Consider the following 18385-nt stretch of genomic DNA (forward strand, 5'->3'; position numbering starts at 1 on the left):
TACCTGGAAGTGCAGCCTAGAGTGTCTCTGTGTGCCTGTGTATCTGGGAGTGCTGCCCTGAGTGACTCTGTGTGCCTGTCTGCCTGGGAGAGCAGCTTAGAGTGTCTCTGTGTGACTCTCTCCCTGCCTGTCTTCCTGGGAGTGGTGCCTACATTGTCTGTGTGTGCCTATCTAGCTGGGACTGCAGACTAGATTGTCTCTGTGTGCCTCTCTCCCTGCCTGTCTAACTGCGAGTGCAGCCTAGAGTGTCTCTGTGTGCCTGTCTAACTGGGAGTGCTGCCTAGGGTGTCTGTGTGTGCCTGTGTACCTCGTAGAGCAGCCTAGAGTGTCTCTGTGTGCCTCCCTCCCTGCTTGTCTATCTTAGATTGCAGCCTACAATGTCTCTGTGTGCTTGTCTACCTGGGAGTGCTGCGTAGAGTGTCTCTGTGTGCCTGTCTACCTGGGAGAGCATCCTAGAGTGTCTCTGTGTGACTCTCTCCGTGCCTGTCTAAATGGGAGTGCAGCCTAGAGGGTCTGTGTGTGCCTATCTACCTGGGAGTGCAGCGTAGAGTGTCTCTTTCTACCTGTCTACCTGGGAGTGAAGCCTAGACTGTATCTCTGTGCCTGTCTACCTGGGAGTGTAGCCTAGAGTGTCTCTGTGTGCCTGTCTACCTGGGTGTGCTGCCTACAGTGTCTCTGTGTGCCTGTCTAACTGGGAGAGCAACCTATAGTGTCTGTGTGTCCCTATCTACCTGGGAGTGCAGCCTAGAGTGTCTCTGTGTGCCTCTCTCCCTGCCTGTCTAACTGGGAGTGCAGCCTAGAGTGTCTCTGTGTGCCTGTCTACCTGGGAGTAATGCCTACAGTGTCTCTGTGTGCCTATCTACCTGGGAGTGCAGCCTAGAGTGTCTGTGTGTGCCTATGTACCTTAGAGTGCAGCCTAGAGTGTCTGGGTGTGCCTGTCTATCTGGGAGAGTAGCCTAGAGTGTCTCTATGTGCCTGTCTACCTGGGAGTGCTGCCTAGAGTGTGTGTCTGCCTATCTACCTGGGAGTGCAGCCTAGAGTGTCTGTGTGTGCCTATGTACCTTAGAGTGCAGCCTAGAGTGTCTGGGTGTGCCTGTCTATCTGGGAGAGTAGCCTAGAGTGTCTCTATGTGCCTGTCTACCTGGGAGTGCTGCCTAGAGTGTGTGTCTGCCTATCTACCTGAGAGTGCAGCCTAGAGTGTCTATGTGTCCCTATCTACCTGGGAGTGCAGCCTAGAGTGTCTCTGTGTGCCTGTCTACCTGGGAGTGCTGCCTAGGGTGTCTCTGTGTGCCTGTGTACACGGCAGAGCAGCCTAGAGTGTCTCTGTGTGCCTCTCTCCCTGCCTGTCTAACTGTGAGTGCAGCCTAGAGTGTCTCTCTGTGCCTGTATACCTGGGAGTGCTGCCTAGAGTGTGTGTGTGTGCCTATCTACCTGGAAGTGCAGCCTAGAGTGTCTGTGTGTGCCTGTCTACCTGGGAGTGCTGCCTAGGATGTCTCTGTGTGCCTGTGTACCAGGGAGAGCAGCCTAGAGTGTATCTGTGTGCCTCTCTCCCTGCCTGTCTACCTGGGAGTGCAGCCTACAGTGTCTATGTGTGCTTGTCTACCTGGGAGTGCTTCGTAGAGTGTCTCTGTGTGCCTGTCTACCTGGGAGAGCAGCCTAGAGTGTCTGTGTGTGGTTCTCTCCCTGCCTGTCTAAATGGGAGTGCAGCCTAAAGTGTGTCTGTGTGCCTGTCTACCTGGGAGTGCTGCCTACAGTGTCTCTGTGTGCCTCTCTCTCTGCTTGTCTACCTGGGAGTGCATCCTACAGTGTCTCTGTGTGCCTGTCTACCTGAGAGTGCAGCCTAGAGTGTCTGTGTGTGCCTGTCTACCTGGGAGAGTAGCCTACAGTGTCTCTATGTGCCTGTCTAACTGGGAGTGCTGCCTAGAGTGTGTGTGTCTGCCTGTCTACCTGGGAGTGCTGCCTAGAGTGTGTGTGTGTACCTGTCTACCTGGGAGTGCTGCCTAGAGTGTCTCTGTGTGCCTGTCTACCTGGGAGAGCAGCCTAGAGTGTCTCGGTGTGCGTCTCTCCCTGCCTGTCTACCTGGGAGTGCAGCTAACTGTGTCTCTGTGTACTTGCCTACCTGGGAGTGCTGCGTAGAGTGTCTCTGTGTGCCTCTCTCCCTGCCTGACTATCTGGGAGTGCTGCCTAGGGTGTCTCTGTGTGCCTGTGTACCTGGGAGAGCAGCCTAGAGTGTCTCTGTGTGCCTCTCTCCCTGCCTATCTAACTGGGAGTACAGCCTAGAGTGTCTCTGTGTGCATGTCTACCTGGGAGTGCAGCCTAGAGTGTCTCTGTGTGCCTCTCTCCCTGCCTGTCTACCTGGCAGTGCAGCCGAGAGTGTGTCTGTGTGCCTGTCTACCTGGGAGTGCTGCCTACAGTGTCTCTGTGTGCCTGTCTACCTGGGAGAGCAGCCTAGAGTGTCTCTGTGTGCCTATCTCCCTGCCTGTCTACCTGGGAGTGCAGCCTACAGTGTGTATGTTTGCTTGTCTACCTGGGAGTGCTGCGTAGAGTGTCTCTGTGTGCCTGTCTACCTTGGAGTGCAGCCTAGAGTGTCTCTGTGTGCCTGTCTACCTGGGAGTGCTGACTACAGTGTCTCTGTGTGCCGGTCTAACTGGGAGAGCAGCGTAGAGTGTCTCTGTGTGCCTATCTACCTTGGCGTGCAGCGTAGAGTGTCTCTGTGTGCCTGTCTACCTGGGAGTGCTTACTACAGTGTCTCTGTGTGCCGGTCTAACTGGGAGAGCAGCCTAGAATGTCTCTGTGTGCCTATCTACCTGGGAGTGCAGCCTAGAGTGTCTCTGTGTGCCTGTCTACCTGGGAGTGCAGACTAGAGTGTCTCTGTGTGCCTGTCTACCTGGGAGTGCAGCCTAGAGTGTCTCTGTGTGCCTGTCTACCTTGGAGTGCCGCCCAGACTGTCTCTCTGTGCCTGTGTACCTGGGAGTGCAGCCTAGAGTGTCTCTGTGTGTCTGTCTACTTGGGAGTTCTGCCTACATGTGTCTGTGTGCCTTTCTAACTGGGAGAGCAGCCTAGGGTGTCTCTGTGTGCCTTTCTACCTGGGAGAGCAGCCTAGAGTGTCTCTGTGTGCCTCTCTCTCAGCTTGTCTACCTGGGAGTGCATCCTACAGTGTCTCCGTGTGCCTGTCTACCTGAGAGTGCTGCATAGAGTGTCTGTGTGTGCCTGTCTACCTTGGAGAGTAGCCTAGAGTGTCTCTATGTGCCTGTCTACCTGGGATGCTTCCTAGATTGTGTGTGTGTGCCTATCTACCAGGGAGTGCTGCCTAGAGTGTGTGTGTGTGCCTATCTACCTGGGAGTGCAGCCTAGAGTGTCTGTGTGTCCCTATCTACCTGGGAGTGCAGCCTAGAGTGTCTTTGTGTGCCTGTCTCCCTGGGAGTGCTGCCTAGGGTGTCTCTGTGTGCCTATCTACCTGGAAGTGCAGCCTAGAGTGTCTCTGTGTGCCTGTGTATCTGGGAGTGCTGCCCTGAGTGACTCTGTGTGCCTGTCTGCCTGGGAGAGCAGCTTAGAGTGTCTCTGTGTGACTCTCTCCCTGCCTGTCTTCCTGGGAGTGGTGCCTACATTGTCTGTGTGTGCCTATCTAGCTGGGACTGCAGACTAGATTGTCTCTGTGTGCCTCTCTCCCTGCCTGTCTAACTGCGAGTGCAGCCTAGAGTGTCTCTGTGTGCCTGTCTAACTGGGAGTGCTGCCTAGGGTGTCTGTGTGTGCCTGTGTACCTCGTAGAGCAGCCTAGAGTGTCTCTGTGTGCCTCCCTCCCTGCTTGTCTATCTTAGATTGCAGCCTACAATGTCTCTGTGTGCTTGTCTACCTGGGAGTGCTGCGTAGAGTGTCTCTGTGTGCCTGTCTACCTGGGAGAGCATCCTAGAGTGTCTCTGTGTGACTCTCTCCGTGCCTGTCTAAATGGGAGTGCAGCCTAGAGGGTCTGTGTGTGCCTATCTACCTGGGAGTGCAGCGTAGAGTGTCTCTTTCTACCTGTCTACCTGGGAGTGAAGCCTAGACTGTATCTCTGTGCCTGTCTACCTGGGAGTGTAGCCTAGAGTGTCTCTGTGTGCCTGTCTACCTGGGTGTGCTGCCTACAGTGTCTCTGTGTGCCTGTCTAACTGGGAGAGCAACCTATAGTGTCTGTGTGTCCCTATCTACCTGGGAGTGCAGCCTAGAGTGTCTCTGTGTGCCTCTCTCCCTGCCTGTCTAACTGGGAGTGCAGCCTAGAGTGTCTCTGTGTGCCTGTCTACCTGGGAGTGCTGCCTAGAGTGTCTGTGTGTGTGCCTTTCAGCCTGGGAGAGCAGCCTAGAGTATCTCTGTGTGACTCTCTCCATCCCTGTCTAAATGGGAGTGCAGCCTAGAGTGTGTCTTGTGCCTGTCTACCTGGGAGTGCTGCCTACAGTGTCTCTGTGTGACTCTCTCTCTGCTTGTCTACCTACGACTGCATCGTACATTGTCTATGTGTGCCTGTCTACCTTGGAGTGCTGCCTAGGGTGTCTCTGTGTGCCTGTGTACCCGGCAGAGCAGCCTAGAGTGTCTCTGTGTGCCTCTCTCCCTGCCTGTCTACCTGGGAGTTCAGCATACAGTGTCTCTGTGTGCCTGTCTACCTGGGAGTGATGCCTACAGTGTCTGTGTGTGCCTATCTACCTGGGAGTGCAGCCTAGAGTGTCTGTGTGTGCCTATCTACCTTAGAGTGCAGCCTAGAGAGTCTGTGTGTGCCTGTCTATCTGGGAGAGTAGCCTAGAGTGTCTCTATGTGCCTGTCTACCTGGGAGTGCTGCCTAGAGTGTGTGTCTGCCTATCTACCTGAGAGTGCAGCCTAGAGTGTCTGTGTGTCCCTATCTACCTGGGAGTGCAGCCTAGAGTGTCTCTGTGTGCCTGTCTACCTGGGAGTGCAGCCTAGAGTGTCTCTGTGTGCCTCTCTCCCTGCCTGTCTAACTGGGAGTGCAGCCTAGAGTGTCTCTGTGTGCCTCTCTCCCTGCCTGTCTAACTGGGAGTGCAGCCTAGAGTGTCTCTGTGTGCCTGTCTACCTGGGAGTGCTGCCTAGAGTGTGTGTGTGTGCCTGTCTACCTGGGAGAGCAGCCTAGAGTGTCTCTGTGTGCCTCTCTCCTGCCTGTCTACCTGGGAGTGCAGCCTACAGAGTCTCTGTGTGCCTGTCTACCTGGGAGTGCTGCCCTGAGTGACACTGTGTGCCTGTCTGCCTGGGAGAGCAGCTTAGAGTGTCTCTGTGTGACTCTCTCCCTGCCTGTCTTCCTGGGAGTGCTGCCTACAGTGTCTGTGTGTGCCTATCTAGCTGGGACTGCAGACTAGATTGTCTCTGTGTGCCTCTCTCCCTGCCTGTCTATCTGCGAGTGCAGCCTAGAGTGTCTCTGTGTGCCTGTCTAACTGGGAGTGCTGCCTAGGGTGTCTGTGTGTGCCTGTGTACCTCGTAGAGCAGCCTAGAGTGTCTCTGTGTGCCTCCCTCCCTGCTTGTCTATCTTAGATTGCAGCCTACAATGTCTCTGTGTGCTTGTCTACCTGGGAGTGCTGCGTAGAGTGTCTCTGTGTGCCTGTCTACCAGGGAGAGCATCCTAGAGTGTCTCTGTGTGACTCTCTCCCTGCCTGTCTAAATTGGAGTGCAGCCTAGAGGGTCTGTGTGTGCCTATCTACCTGGGAGTGCAGCGTAGAGTGTCTCTTTGTGCCTGTCTACCTGGGAGTGAAGCCTAGACTGTATCTCTGTGCCTGTCTACCTGGGAGTGTAGCCTAGAGTTTCTCTGTGTGCCTGTCTACCTGGGTGTGCTGCCTACAGTGTCTCTGTGTGCCTGTCTAACTGGGAGAGCAACCTACAGTGTCTGTGTGTCCCTATCTACCTGGGAGTGCAGCCTAGAGTGTCTCTGTGTGCCTGTCTACCTGGGAGTGCAGCCTAGAGTGTCTCTGTGTGCCTCTCTCCCTGCCTGTCTAACAGGGAGTGCAGCCTAGAGTGTCTCTGTGTGGCTGTCTACCTGGGAGTGCTGCCTAGAGTGTCTCTGTGTGTGCCTGTCCGCCTGGGAGAGCAGCCTAGAGTGTCTCTGTGTGACTCTCTCCCTGCCTGTCTAAATGGGAATGCAGCCTAGAGTGTGTCTTTGTGCCTGTCTACCTGGGAGTGCTGCCTACAGTGTCTCTGTGTGCCTCTCTCTCTGCTTGTCTATCTACGAGTGCATCGTACATTGTCTCTGTGTGCCTGTCTAACTTGGAGTGCTGCCTAGGGTGTCTCTGTGTGCCTGTGTACCCGGCAGAGCAGCCTAGAGTGTCTCTGTGTGCCTCTCTCCCTGCCTGTCTACCTGGGAGTGCAGCCTACAGTGTCTCTGTGTGCCTGTCTACCTGGGAGTAATGCCTACAGTGTCTCTGTGTGCCTATCTACCTGGGAGTGCAGCCTAGAGTGTCTGTGTGTGCCTATGTACCTTAGAGTGCAGCCTAGAGTGTCTGGGTGTGCCTGTCTATCTGGGAGAGTAGCCTAGAGTGTCTCTATGTGCCTGTCTACCTGGGAGTGCTGCCTAGAGTGTGTGTCTGCCTATCTACCTGGGAGTGCAGCCTAGAGTGTCTGTGTGTGCCTATGTACCTTAGAGTGCAGCCTAGAGTGTCTGGGTGTGCCTGTCTATCTGGGAGAGTAGCCTAGAGTGTCTCTATGTGCCTGTCTACCTGGGAGTGCTGCCTAGAGTGTGTGTCTGCCTATCTACCTGAGAGTGCAGCCTAGAGTGTCTATGTGTCCCTATCTACCTGGGAGTGCAGCCTAGAGTGTCTCTGTGTGCCTGTCTACCTGGGAGTGCTGCCTAGGGTGTCTCTGTGTGCCTGTGTACACGGCAGAGCAGCCTAGAGTGTCTCTGTGTGCCTCTCTCCCTGCCTGTCTAACTGTGAGTGCAGCCTAGAGTGTCTCTCTGTGCCTGTATACCTGGGAGTGCTGCCTAGAGTGTGTGTGTGTGCCTATCTACCTGGAAGTGCAGCCTAGAGTGTCTGTGTGTGCCTGTCTACCTGGGAGTGCTGCCTAGGATGTCTCTGTGTGCCTGTGTACCAGGGAGAGCAGCCTAGAGTGTATCTGTGTGCCTCTCTCCCTGCCTGTCTACCTGGGAGTGCAGCCTACAGTGTCTATGTGTGCTTGTCTACCTGGGAGTGCTTCGTAGAGTGTCTCTGTGTGCCTGTCTACCTGGGAGAGCAGCCTAGAGTGTCTGTGTGTGGTTCTCTCCCTGCCTGTCTAAATGGGAGTGCAGCCTAAAGTGTGTCTGTGTGCCTGTCTACCTGGGAGTGCTGCCTACAGTGTCTCTGTGTGCCTCTCTCTCTGCTTGTCTACCTGGGAGTGCATCCTACAGTGTCTCTGTGTGCCTGTCTACCTGAGAGTGCAGCCTAGAGTGTCTGTGTGTGCCTGTCTACCTGGGAGAGTAGCCTACAGTGTCTCTATGTGCCTGTCTAACTGGGAGTGCTGCCTAGAGTGTGTGTGTCTGCCTGTCTACCTGGGAGTGCTGCCTAGAGTGTGTGTGTGTACCTGTCTACCTGGGAGTGCTGCCTAGAGTGTCTCTGTGTGCCTGTCTACCTGGGAGAGCAGCCTAGAGTGTCTCGGTGTGCGTCTCTCCCTGCCTGTCTACCTGGGAGTGCAGCTAACTGTGTCTCTGTGTACTTGCCTACCTGGGAGTGCTGCGTAGAGTGTCTCTGTGTGCCTCTCTCCCTGCCTGACTACCTGGGAGTGCTGCCTAGGGTGTCTCTGTGTGCCTGTGTACCTGGGAGAGCAGCCTAGAGTGTCTCTGTGTGCCTCTCTCCCTGCCTATCTAACTGGGAGTACAGCCTAGAGTGTCTCTGTGTGCATGTCTACCTGGGAGTGCAGCCTAGAGTGTCTCTGTGTGCCTCTCTCCCTGCCTGTCTACCTGGCAGTGCAGCCGAGAGTGTGTCTGTGTGCCTGTCTACCTGGGAGTGCTGCCTACAGTGTCTCTGTGTGCCTGTCTACCTGGGAGAGCAGCCTAGAGTGTCTCTGTGTGCCTATCTCCCTGCCTGTCTACCTGGGAGTGCAGCCTACAGTGTGTATGTTTGCTTGTCTACCTGGGAGTGCTGCGTAGAGTGTCTCTGTGTGCCTGTCTACCTTGGAGTGCAGCCTAGAGTGTCTCTGTGTGCCTGTCTACCTGGGAGTGCTGACTACAGTGTCTCTGTGTGCCGGTCTAACTGGGAGAGCAGCGTAGAGTGTCTCTGTGTGCCTATCTACCTTGGCGTGCAGCGTAGAGTGTCTCTGTGTGCCTGTCTACCTGGGAGTGCTTACTACAGTGTCTCTGTGTGCCGGTCTAACTGGGAGAGCAGCCTAGAATGTCTCTGTGTGCCTATCTACCTGGGAGTGCAGCCTAGAGTGTCTCTGTGTGCCTGTCTACCTGGGAGTGCTGCCTAGAGTGTGTGTGTGTGTCTATCTACCTGGAAGTGCAGCCTGGAGTGTCTGTGTGTGCCTATCTCTCTGGGACTGCAGCCTAGAGTGTCTGTGTGTGCCTATCTACATGGGAGTGCAGCCTAGAGTGTCTCTGTGTGCCTGTCTAGCTGGGAGTGCTGCCTAGAGTGTCTCTGTTTGCCTCTCTCCCTGCCTGTCTACGTGGGAGTGCAGCCTACAGTGTCTCTGTGTGCCTGTCTACATGGGAGAGCAGCCTACAGTTTGTTTGTGTGCCTCTCTCCCTGCCTGTCTACCTGGGAGTGCAGCGTACAGTGTCTCTGTGTGCCTGTCTACCTAGGAGTACAGCCTAGCGTGTGTCAGTGTCCCTCTCTCACGGCCTCCCTCCCTGCCTGTCTACCTGGGAGTGCAACCTAGAGGGTCTCTGTGTGCCTGTCTACTTGTGAGAGCAGCCTAGATTGTCTCAGTGTGACTCTCTCCCTACCTGTCTACGTGGGAGTGTTGCCTAGAGTGTCTGTGTGTGCCTATCGACCTGGGAGTGCAGCCTAGAGTGTCTCTTTGTGCCTGTCTACCTGAGAGTGCTGCGTAGATTGTCTGTGTGTGCCTATCTACCTGGAAGTGCTGCCTAGAGTGTCTCTGTGTGCCTCTCTCCCTGCCTGTCTACCTGACAGTGCAGCCTAGAGTGTCTCTGTGTGCTTGTCTCCCTGGGAGTGATGCCTAGAGTGTCTGGGTGTGCCTGTCTACCTGGGAGTGCAGCTTAGAGTGTCTGTGTGTGCCTATGTACCTGAGAGGGCAGCGTAGAGTGTCTCTGTGTGCCTGTCTACCTGGGAGTGCAGCCTAGAGTGTGTCTGTGTGCCTCTCTACCTGGGAGTGCTGCCTAGGGTGTCTCTGCGTGCCTGTGTACCTGGGAGAGCAGTCTAGAGCGTCTCTGTGTGCCTCTCTCACTGCTTGTCTAACTTGGATTGCAGCCTACAGTGTCTCTGTGTGCCTGTCTACCTGGGAGAGCAGCCTAGAGTGTCTCAGTGTGCCTCTCTCCCTGCCTGTCTACCTGACAGTGCAGCCTACAATGTCTCTGTGTGCCTGTCTACCTGGGAGTGATGCCTAGAGTGTCTGGGTGTGCCTGTCTACCTGGGAGTGCAGCTTAGAGTGTCTCTGTGTGCCTATGTACCTAGGAGTGCAACGTAGAGTGTCTCTGTGTGCCGGTCTAATTGGGAGAGCAGCCAAGAGTGTCTGTGTGTGTCTATCTACCTTGGAGTGCAGCCTAGAATGTCTCTGTGTGCCTGTCTACCTGTGAGTGCAGCCTAAAGTGTCTGTGTGTGCCTATCTACCTGGGAGTGCAGCCTAGAGTGTCTCTGTGTGCCTGTCTACCTGGGAGTGCAGCCTAGAGTGTCTCTGTGTGCCTGTCTACCTGGTAGTGCAGCCTAGAGTGTCTCTGTGTGCCTGTCTATCTGGGAGTGCTGCCTACATGTCTCTGTGTGCCTTTCTAACTGGGAGAGCAGCCTAGGGTGTCTCTGTGTGCCTGTCTACCTGGGAGAGCAGCCTAGAGAGTCTCTGTGTGCCTCTCTCTCTGCTTGTCTACCTGGGTGCATCCTACAGTGTCTCTGTGTGCCTGTCTACCTGAGAGTGCAGCATAGAGTGTCTGTGTGTGCCTGTCTACCTTGGAGAGTAGCCTAGAGTGTCTCTATGTGCCTGTCTACCTGGGATGCTGCCTAGATTGTGTGTGTGTGCCTATCTACCAGGGAGTGCTGCCTAGAGTGTGTCTGTGTGCCTATCTACCTGGGAGTGCAGCCTAGAGTGTCTGTGTGTCCCTATCTCCCTGGGAGTGCAGCCTAGAGTGTCTTTGTGTGCCTGTCTACCTGGGAGTGCTGCGTAGAGTGTCTCTGTGTGCCTATCTACCTGGAAGTGCAGCCTAGAGTGTCTGTGTGTGCCTGTCTACCTTGGAGTGCTGCCTAGAGTGTCTCTGTGTGCCTGTCTACCTCGGAGAGCAGCCTAGAGTGTCTCTGTGTGCCTCTCTTCTGCCTGTCTACCTGGGAGTGCAGCCTACAGTGTCTCTGTGTGCCTGTCTACCTGGGAGTGCTGCCCTGAGTGACTCTCTGTGCCTGTCTGCCTGGGAGAGCAGCTTAGAGTGTCTCTGTGTGACTCTCTCCCTGCCTGTCTTCCTGGGAGTGCTGCCTAGAGTGTCTGTGTGTGCCTGTCTAGCTGGGACTGCAGACTAGAGTGTCTCTGTGTGCCTCTCTCCCTGCCTGTCTAACTGCGAGTGCAGCCTAGAGTGTCTCTGTGTGCCTGTCTACCTGGGAATGCAGCCTAGAGTGTCTCTGTGTGCCTGTCTACCTGGGAGAGCAGCCTAGAGTGTCTCTGTGTGCCTCTCTCCCTGCTTGTCTACCTTAGATTGCAGCATACAGTGTCTCTGTGTGCTTGTCTCCCTGGGAGTGCTGCGTAGAGTGTCTCTGTGTGCCTCTCTCCCTGCGTGTCTAACTGGGAGTGCAGCCTAGAGTGACTCTGTGTGCCTGTCTGCCTGGGAGTGCTGCCTAGAGTGTGTGTGTGTGCCTGTCTACCTGGGAGAGCAGCCTAGAGTGTCTCTGTGTGCCTCTCTCCCTGCCTGTCTACCTGGGAGTGCAGCCTACAGTGTCTCTGTGTGCTTGTCTACCTGGGAGTGCTGCATAGAGTGTCTCTGTGTGCCTGTCTACATGGGAGAGCAGCCTAGAGTGTCTGTGTGTGGTTCTCTCCCTGCCTGTCTAAATGGGTGTGCAGCCTAAAGTATGTCTGTGTGCCTGTCTACTTGGGAGTGCTGCCTACAGTGTCTCTGTGTACCTCTCTCTCTGCTTGTCTACCTGGGAGTGCATCCTACAGTGTCTCTGTGTGCCTGTCTACCTGAGAGTGTAGCCTAGAGTGTCTGTGTGTGCCTGTCTACTTGGGAGAGTAGCCTAGAGTGTCTGTGTGTCCCCATCTCCTGGGAGTGCAGCCTAGAGTGTCTCTGTGTGCCTGTCTATCTGGGAGTGCAGCCTAGAGTGTCTCTGTGTGCCTCTCTCCCTGCCTGTCTACCTGGGAGTGCTGCATAGGGTGTCTCTGTGTGCCTTGTTCCAGGGAGTGCAGCCTAGAGTGTCTCTGTGTGCCTCTCTCCCTGCCTGTCTTCCTGGGAGTGCTGCCTAGAGTGTCTTTGTGTGCCTATCTAGCTGAGACTGCAGGCTAGAGTGTCTGTGTGTGCCTATCTATCTGGGAGTGCAGCCTAGAGTATCTCTGTGTGCCTCTCTCCCTGACTGTCTAACTGCGAGTGCAGCCTAGAGTGTCTCTGTGTGCCTCTCTCCCTGCCTGTCTACCATGGACTGCAGCCTAGAGTGTCTCTGTGTGCCTGTCTATCTGAGAGTGCAGCCTAGAATGTCTCTGTGTGCCTGTCGGCCTGGGAGTGCTGCCTAGAGTGTGTGTGTGTGCCTGTCTACCTGGGAGAGCAGCCTAGAGTGTCTCTGTGTGCCTCTCACCCTACCTGTCTACCTGGGAATGCAGCCTACAGTGTCTCTCTATGCTTGTCTACCTGTGAGTGCTGCGTAGAGTGTCTCTGTGTGCCTGTCTACCTGGGAGAGCAGCCTAGAGTGTCTCTGTGTGACTCTCTCCCTGCCTGTCTACCATGGACTGCAGCCTAGAGTGTCTCTGTGTGCCTGTCTACCTGGGAGTGCAGCCTAGAGTGTCTCTGTGTGCCTGTCTACCTGGGAGAGCAGCCTAGAGTGTCTCTGTGTGCCTCTCTCCCTGCTTGTCTATCTTAGATTGCAGCCTACAATGTCTCTGTGTGCTTGTCTACCTGGGAGTGCTGCGCAGAGTGTCTCTGTGTGCCTGTCTACCTGGGAGTGCTTCCTACATGTCTCTGTGTTCCTTTCTAAATGGGAGAGCAGCCTAGGGTGTCTCTGTGTGCCTTTCTACCTGGTAGAGCAGCCTAGAGAGTCTCTGTGTGCCTCTCTCTCTGCTTGTCTACCTGGGAGTGCATCCTACAGTGTCTCTGTGTGCCTTTCTACCTGAGAGTGCAGCATAGAGTGTCTGTGTGTGCCTGTCTACCTTGGAGAGTAGCCTAGAGTGTCTCTAAGTGCCTGTCTACCTGGGATGCTGCCTAGATTGTGTGTGTGTGCCTATCTACCAGGGAGTGCTGCCTAGAGTGTGTCTGTGTGCCTATCTACCTGGGAGTGCAGCCTAGAGTGTCTGTGTGTCCCTATCTCCCTGGGAGTGCAGCCTAGAGTGTCTTTGTGTGCCTGACTCCCTGGGAGTGCTGCGTAGAGTGTCTCTGTGTGCCTATCTACCTGGAAGTGCAGCCTAGAGTGTCTGTGTGTGCCTGTCTACCTGGGAGTGCTGCCTAGAGTGTCTCTGTGTGCCTGTCTACCTCGGAGAGCAGCCTAGAGTGTCTCTGTGTGCCTCTCTTCTGCCTGTCTACCTGGGAGTGCAGCCTACAGTGTCTCTGTGTGCCTGTCTACCTGGGAGTGCTGCCCTGAGTGACTCTCTGTGCCTGTCTGCCTGGGAGAGCAGCTTAGAGTGTCTCTGTGTGACTCTCTCCCTGCCTGTCTTCCTGGGAGTGCTGCCTAGAGTGTCTGTGTGTGCCTGTCTAGCTGGGACTGCAGACTAGAGTGTCTCTGTGTGCCTCTCTCCCTGCCTGTCTAACTGCGAGTGCAGCCTAGAGTGTCTCTGTGTGCCTGTCTAAGTGGGAGTGCTGCCTAGGGTGTCTGTGTGTGCCTGTGTACCTCGTAGAGCAGCCTAGAGTGTCTCTGTGTGCCTCTCTCCCTGCTTGTCTATCTTAGATTGCAGCCTACAATGTCTCTGTGTGCTTGTCTACCTCGGAGTGCTGCGTAGAGTGTCTCTGTGTGCCTGTCTACCTGGGAGAGCATCCTAGAGTGTCTCTGTGTGACTCTCTCCCTGCCTGTCTAAATGGGAGTGCAGCCTAGAGTGTGTCTTTGTGCCTGTCTACCTGGGAGTGCTGTGTAGAGTGTCTCTGTGTGCCTGTCTACCTGGGAGAGCAGCCTAGAGTGTCTCTGTGTGACTCTCACCCTGCCTTTCCAAATGGGAGTGCAGCCTAGAGTGTGTCTTTGTGCCTGTCTACCTGGGAGTGCTGCCTACAGTGTCTCTGTGTGCCTCTCTCTCTGCTTGCCTACCTGGGAGTGCATCCTACAGTGTCTTTGTGTGCTTGTCTATCTGAAAGTTCAGCCTAGAGTGTTTGTGTGTGCCTGTCTACCTGGGAGAGTAGCCTAGAGTGTCTCTATGTGCGTGTCTACCTGGGAGTGCTGCCTAGAGTGTGTGTGTCTGCCTATCTACCTGGGAGTGCTGCCTAGAGTGTGTGTGTGTACCTATCTAACTGGGAGTGCAGCCTAGAGTGTCTCTGTGTCCCTATCTACCTGGGAGTGCAGCCTAGAGTGTCTCTGTGTGCCTGTCTACCTGGGAGTGCAGCCTAGAGTGTCTCTGTGTGCCTGTCTACCTGAGAGTGCAGCCTAGAGTGTTTCTGTGTGCCTGTCTACCTGGGAGTGCTGCCTAGGGTGTCTCTGTGTGCCTGTGTAACTGGGAGAGCAGCCGAGAGTGTCTCTGTGTGCCTCTCTCCCTGCGTGTCTAACTGGGAGTGCAGCCTAGAGTGACTCTGTGTGCCTGTCTGCCTGGGAGTGCTGCCTAGAGTGTGTGTGTGTGCCTGTCTACCTGGGAGTGCAGCCTAGAGTGTGTCTGTGTGCCTGTCTACCTGGGAGTGCAGCCTAGAGTGTGTGTGTGTGCCTGTCTACCTGGGAGTGCAGCCTAGAGTGTGTCTGTGTGCCTGTCTAACTGGGAGAGCAGCCTAGAGTGTCTCTGTGTGTCTCTCTCCTGCCTGTCTACCTGGGAGTGCTGCCTAGAGTGTGTGTGTCTGCCTATCTAACTGGGAGTGCTGCCTAGAGTGTGTGTGTGTCCCTATCTACCTGGGAGTGCAGCCTAGAGTGTCTCTGTGTGCCTGTCTACCTGGGAGTGCAGCCTAGAGTGTCTCTGTGTGCGTGTCTACCTGGGAGTGCAGCCTAGAGTGTGTGTGTGTGCCTGTCTACCTGGGAGTGCTGACTAGAGTGTGTGTGTGTGCCTATCTACCTGGAAGTGCAGCCTAGAGTGTCTCTGTGTGCCTGTCTACCTGGGAATGCAGCCTAGAGTGTCTCTGTGTGCCTGTCTACCTGGGAGAGCAGCCTAGAGTGTCTCTGTGTGCCTCTCTCCCTGCTTGTCTACCTTAGATTGCAGCATACAGTGTCTCTGTGTGCTTGTCTCCCTGGGAGTGCTGCGTAGAGTGTGTCTGTGTGACTCTCACCCTGCCTGTCTAAATGGGAGTGCAGCCAAGAGTGTGTTTTTCTGCCTGTCTACCTGGGAGTGCAGCAAACAGTGTCTCTGTGTGCCTGTCTACCTGGCAGTGCTGCCCTGAGTGACTCTGTGTGCCTGTCTGCCTGGGAGAGCAGCTTAGAGTGTCTCTGTGTGACTCTCTCCCTGCCTGTCTTCCTGGGAGTGCTGCCTAGAGTGTCTCTGTGTGCCTGTGTAACTGGGAGAGCAGCCGAGAGTGTCTCTGTGTGCCTCTCTCCCTGCGTGTCTAACTGGGAGTTCAGCCTAGAGTGACTCTGTGTGCCTGTCTGCCTGGGAGTGCTGCCTAGAGTGTGTGTGTGTGCCTGTCTACCTGGGAGAGCAGCCTAGAGTGTCTCTGTGTGCCTCTCTCCCTGCCTGTCTACCTGGGAGTGCAGCCTACAGTGTCTCTGTGTGCTTGTCTACCTGGGAGTGCTGCGTAGAGTGTCTCTGTGTGCCTGTCTACATGGGAGAGCAGCCTAGATGTCTGTGTGTGGTTCTCTCCCTGCCTGTCTAAATGGGTGTGCAGCCTAAAGTATGTCTGTGTGCCTGTCTACTTGGGAGTGCTGCCTACAGTGTCTCTGTGTACCTCTCTCTCTGCTTGTCTACCTGGGAGTGCATCCTAAAGTGTCTCTGTGTGCCTGTCTACCTGAGAGTGTAGCCTAGAGTGTCTGTGTGTGCCTGTCTACTTGGGAGAGTAGCCTAGAGTGTCTGTGTGTCCCCATCTCCTGGGAGTGCAGCCTAGAGTGTCTCTGTGTGCCTGTCTATCTGGGAGTGCAGCCTAGAGTGTCTCTGTGTGCCTGTCGGCCTGGGAGTGCTGCCTAGAGTGTGTGTGTGTGCCTGTCTACATGGGAGAGCAGCCTAGAGTGTCTCTGTGTGCCTCTCACCCTACCTGTCTAACTGGTAATGCAGCCTACAGTGTCTCTCTATGCTTGTCTACCTGTGAGTGCTGCGTAGAGTGTCTCTGTGTGCCTGTCTACCTGGGAGAGCAGCCTAGAGTGTCTCTGTGTGACTCTCTCCCTGCCTGTCTACCATGGACTGCAGCCTAGAGTGTCTCTGTGTGCCTGTCTACCTGGGAGTGCAGCCTAGAGTGTCTCTGTGTGCCTGTCTACCTGGGAGAGCAGCCTAGAGTGTCTCTGTGTGCCTCTCTCCCTGCTTGTCTACCTTAGATTGCAGCCTACAGTGTCTCTGTGTGCTTGTCTACCTGGGAGTGCTGCGCAGAGTGTCTCTGTGTGCCTGTCTACCTGGGAGAGCAGACTAGAGTGTCTCTGTGTGACTCTCACCCTGCCTTTCTAAATGGGAGTGCAGCCTAGAGTGTGTCTTTGTGCCTGTCTACCTGGGAGTGCTGCCTACAGTGTCTCTGTGTGCCTCTCTCTCTGCTTGCCTACCTGGGAGTGCATCATACAGTGTCTTTGTGTGCCTGTCTATCTGAGAGTGCAGCCTAGAGTGTTTGTGTGTGCCTGTCTCCCTGGGAGAGTAGCCTAGAGTGTCTCTATGTGCCTGTCTACCTGGGAGTGCTGCCTATAGTGTGTGTGTCTGCCTATCTACCTGGGAGTGCTGCCTAGAGTGTGTGTGTGTGCCTATCTACCTGGGAGTGCAGCCTAGAGTGTCTCTGTGTCCCTATCTACCTGGGAGTGCAGCCTAGAGTGTTTCTGTGTGCCTGTCTACCTGGGAGTGCAGCCTAGAGTGTCTCTGTGTGCCTGTCTACCTGAGAGTGCAGCCTAGAGTGTTTCTGTGTGCCTGTCTACCTGGGAGTGCTGCCTAGGGTGTCTCTGTGTGCCTGTGTAACTGGGAGAGCAGCCGAGAGTGTCTCTGTGTGCCTCTCTCCCTGCGTGTCTAACTGGGAGTGCAGCCTAGAGTGACTCTGAGTGCCTGTCTGCCTGGGAGTGCTGCCTAGAGTGTGTGTGTGTGCCTGTCTACCTGGGAGAGCAGCCTAGAGTGTCTCTGTGTGCCTCTCTCCCTGCCTGTCTACCTGGGAGTGCAGCCTACAGTGTCTCTGTGTGCTTGTCTACCTGGGAGTGCTGCGTAGAGTGTCTCTGTGTGCCTGTCTACATGGGAGAGCAGCCTTGAGTGTCTGTGTGTGGTTCTCTCCCTGCCTGTCTAAATGGGAGTGCAGCCTAGAGTGTGTTTTTGTGCCTGTCTACCTGGGAGTGCTGCCTACAGTGTCTCTGTGTGCCTCTCTCTCTGCTTGTCTACCTGGGAGTGCATCCTACAGTGTCTTTGTGTGCCTGTCTATCTGAGAGTGCAGCCTAGAGTGTTTGTGTGCGTGTCTACCTGGGGGTGCTGCCTAGAGTGTCTCTATGTGCCTGTCTACCTGGGAGAGCAGCCTAGAGTGTCTCTGTGTGACTCTCTCCTGCCTGTCTACCTGGGAGTGCAGCCTACAGTGTCTCTGTGTGCCTGTCTAACTGGGACTGCTGCCAGGAGTGACTCTGTGTGCCTGTCTACCTGGGATAGCAGCCTAGACTGTCTCTGTGTGACTCTCTCCCTGCCTGTCTACCTGGGAGAGTAGCCTAGAGTGTCTCTATGTGCCTGTCTAACTGGGAGTGCTGCCTAGAGTGTGTGTGTCTCCCTATCTACCTGGGAGTGCTGCCTAGAGTGTGTGTGTGTCCCTATCTACCTGGGAGTGCAGCCTAGAGTGTCTCTGTGTGCCTGTCTACCTGGGAGTGCAGCCTAGAGTGTGTGTGTCTGCCTATCTACCTGGGAGTGCTGCCTAGAGTGTGTGTGTGTGCCTATCTACCTGGGAGTGCAGCCTAGAGTGTTTCTGTGTCCCTATCTACCTGGAAGTGCAGCCTAGAGTGTTTCTGTGTGCCTGTCTACCTGGGAGTGCAGCCTAGAGTGTCTCTGTGTGCCTGTCTACCTGAGAGTGCAGCCTAGAGTGTTTCTGTGTGCCTGTCTACCTGGGAGTGCTGCCTAGGGTGTCGCTGTGTGCCTGTGTAACTGGGAGAGCAGCCGAGAGTGTCTCTGTGTGCCTCTCTCCCTGCGTGTCTAACTGGGAGTGCAGCCTAGAGTGACTCTGTGTGCCTGTCTGCCTGGGAGTGCTGCCTAGAGTGTGTGTGTGTGCCTGTCTACCTGGGAGAGCAGCCTAGAGTGTCTCTGTGTGCCTCTCTCCCTGCCTGTCTAAATGGGAGTGCAGCCTAGAGTTTGTTTTTGTGCCTGTCTAGCTGGGAGTGCTGCCTACAGTGTCTCTGTGTGCCTCTCTCTCTGCTTGTCTACCTGGGAGTGCATCCTACAGTGTCTTTGTGTGCCTGTCTATCTGAGAGTGCAGCCTAGAGTGTTTGTGTGCGTGTCTACCTGGGGGTGCTGCCTAGAGTGTCTCTATGTGCCTGTCTACCTGGGAGAGTAGCCTAGAGTGTCTCTGTGTGACTCTCTCCTGCCTGTCTACCTGGGAGTGCAGCCTACAGTGTCTCTGTGTGCCTGTCTAACTGGGACTGCTGCCAGGAGTGACTCTGTGTGCCTGTCTACCTGGGATAGCAGCCTAGACTGTCTCTGTGTGCCTGTCTACCTGGGAGTGCAGCCTAGAGTGTCTCTGTGTGCGTTTCTACCTGGGAGTTCCGCCTAGAGTGTCTCTGTGTGCCTGTCTACCTGGGAGTGCTGACTAGAGTGTGTGTGTGTGCCTATCTACCTGGAAGTGCAGCCTAGAGTGTCTCTGTGTGCCTGTCTACCTGGGAGTGCAGCCTAGAGTGTC

The 18385-nt window shown here is 55.2% G+C and overlaps 1 long non-coding RNA gene across 4 annotated transcripts in view; it reads left to right on the top strand.

Annotated features, from left to right (window-relative positions):
• The window catches only part of LOC140697421 (uncharacterized), a 586614-nt gene that overhangs the window by 405456 nt on the left and 162773 nt on the right, over window positions 1–18385 (top strand). The gene's annotated exons all lie outside the window — the stretch shown is intronic.

This window comes from Vicugna pacos, chromosome 7 (genome assembly GCF_048564905.1).
Source record: "Vicugna pacos chromosome 7, VicPac4, whole genome shotgun sequence".
NCBI lineage: Eukaryota > Metazoa > Chordata > Mammalia > Artiodactyla > Camelidae > Vicugna > Vicugna pacos.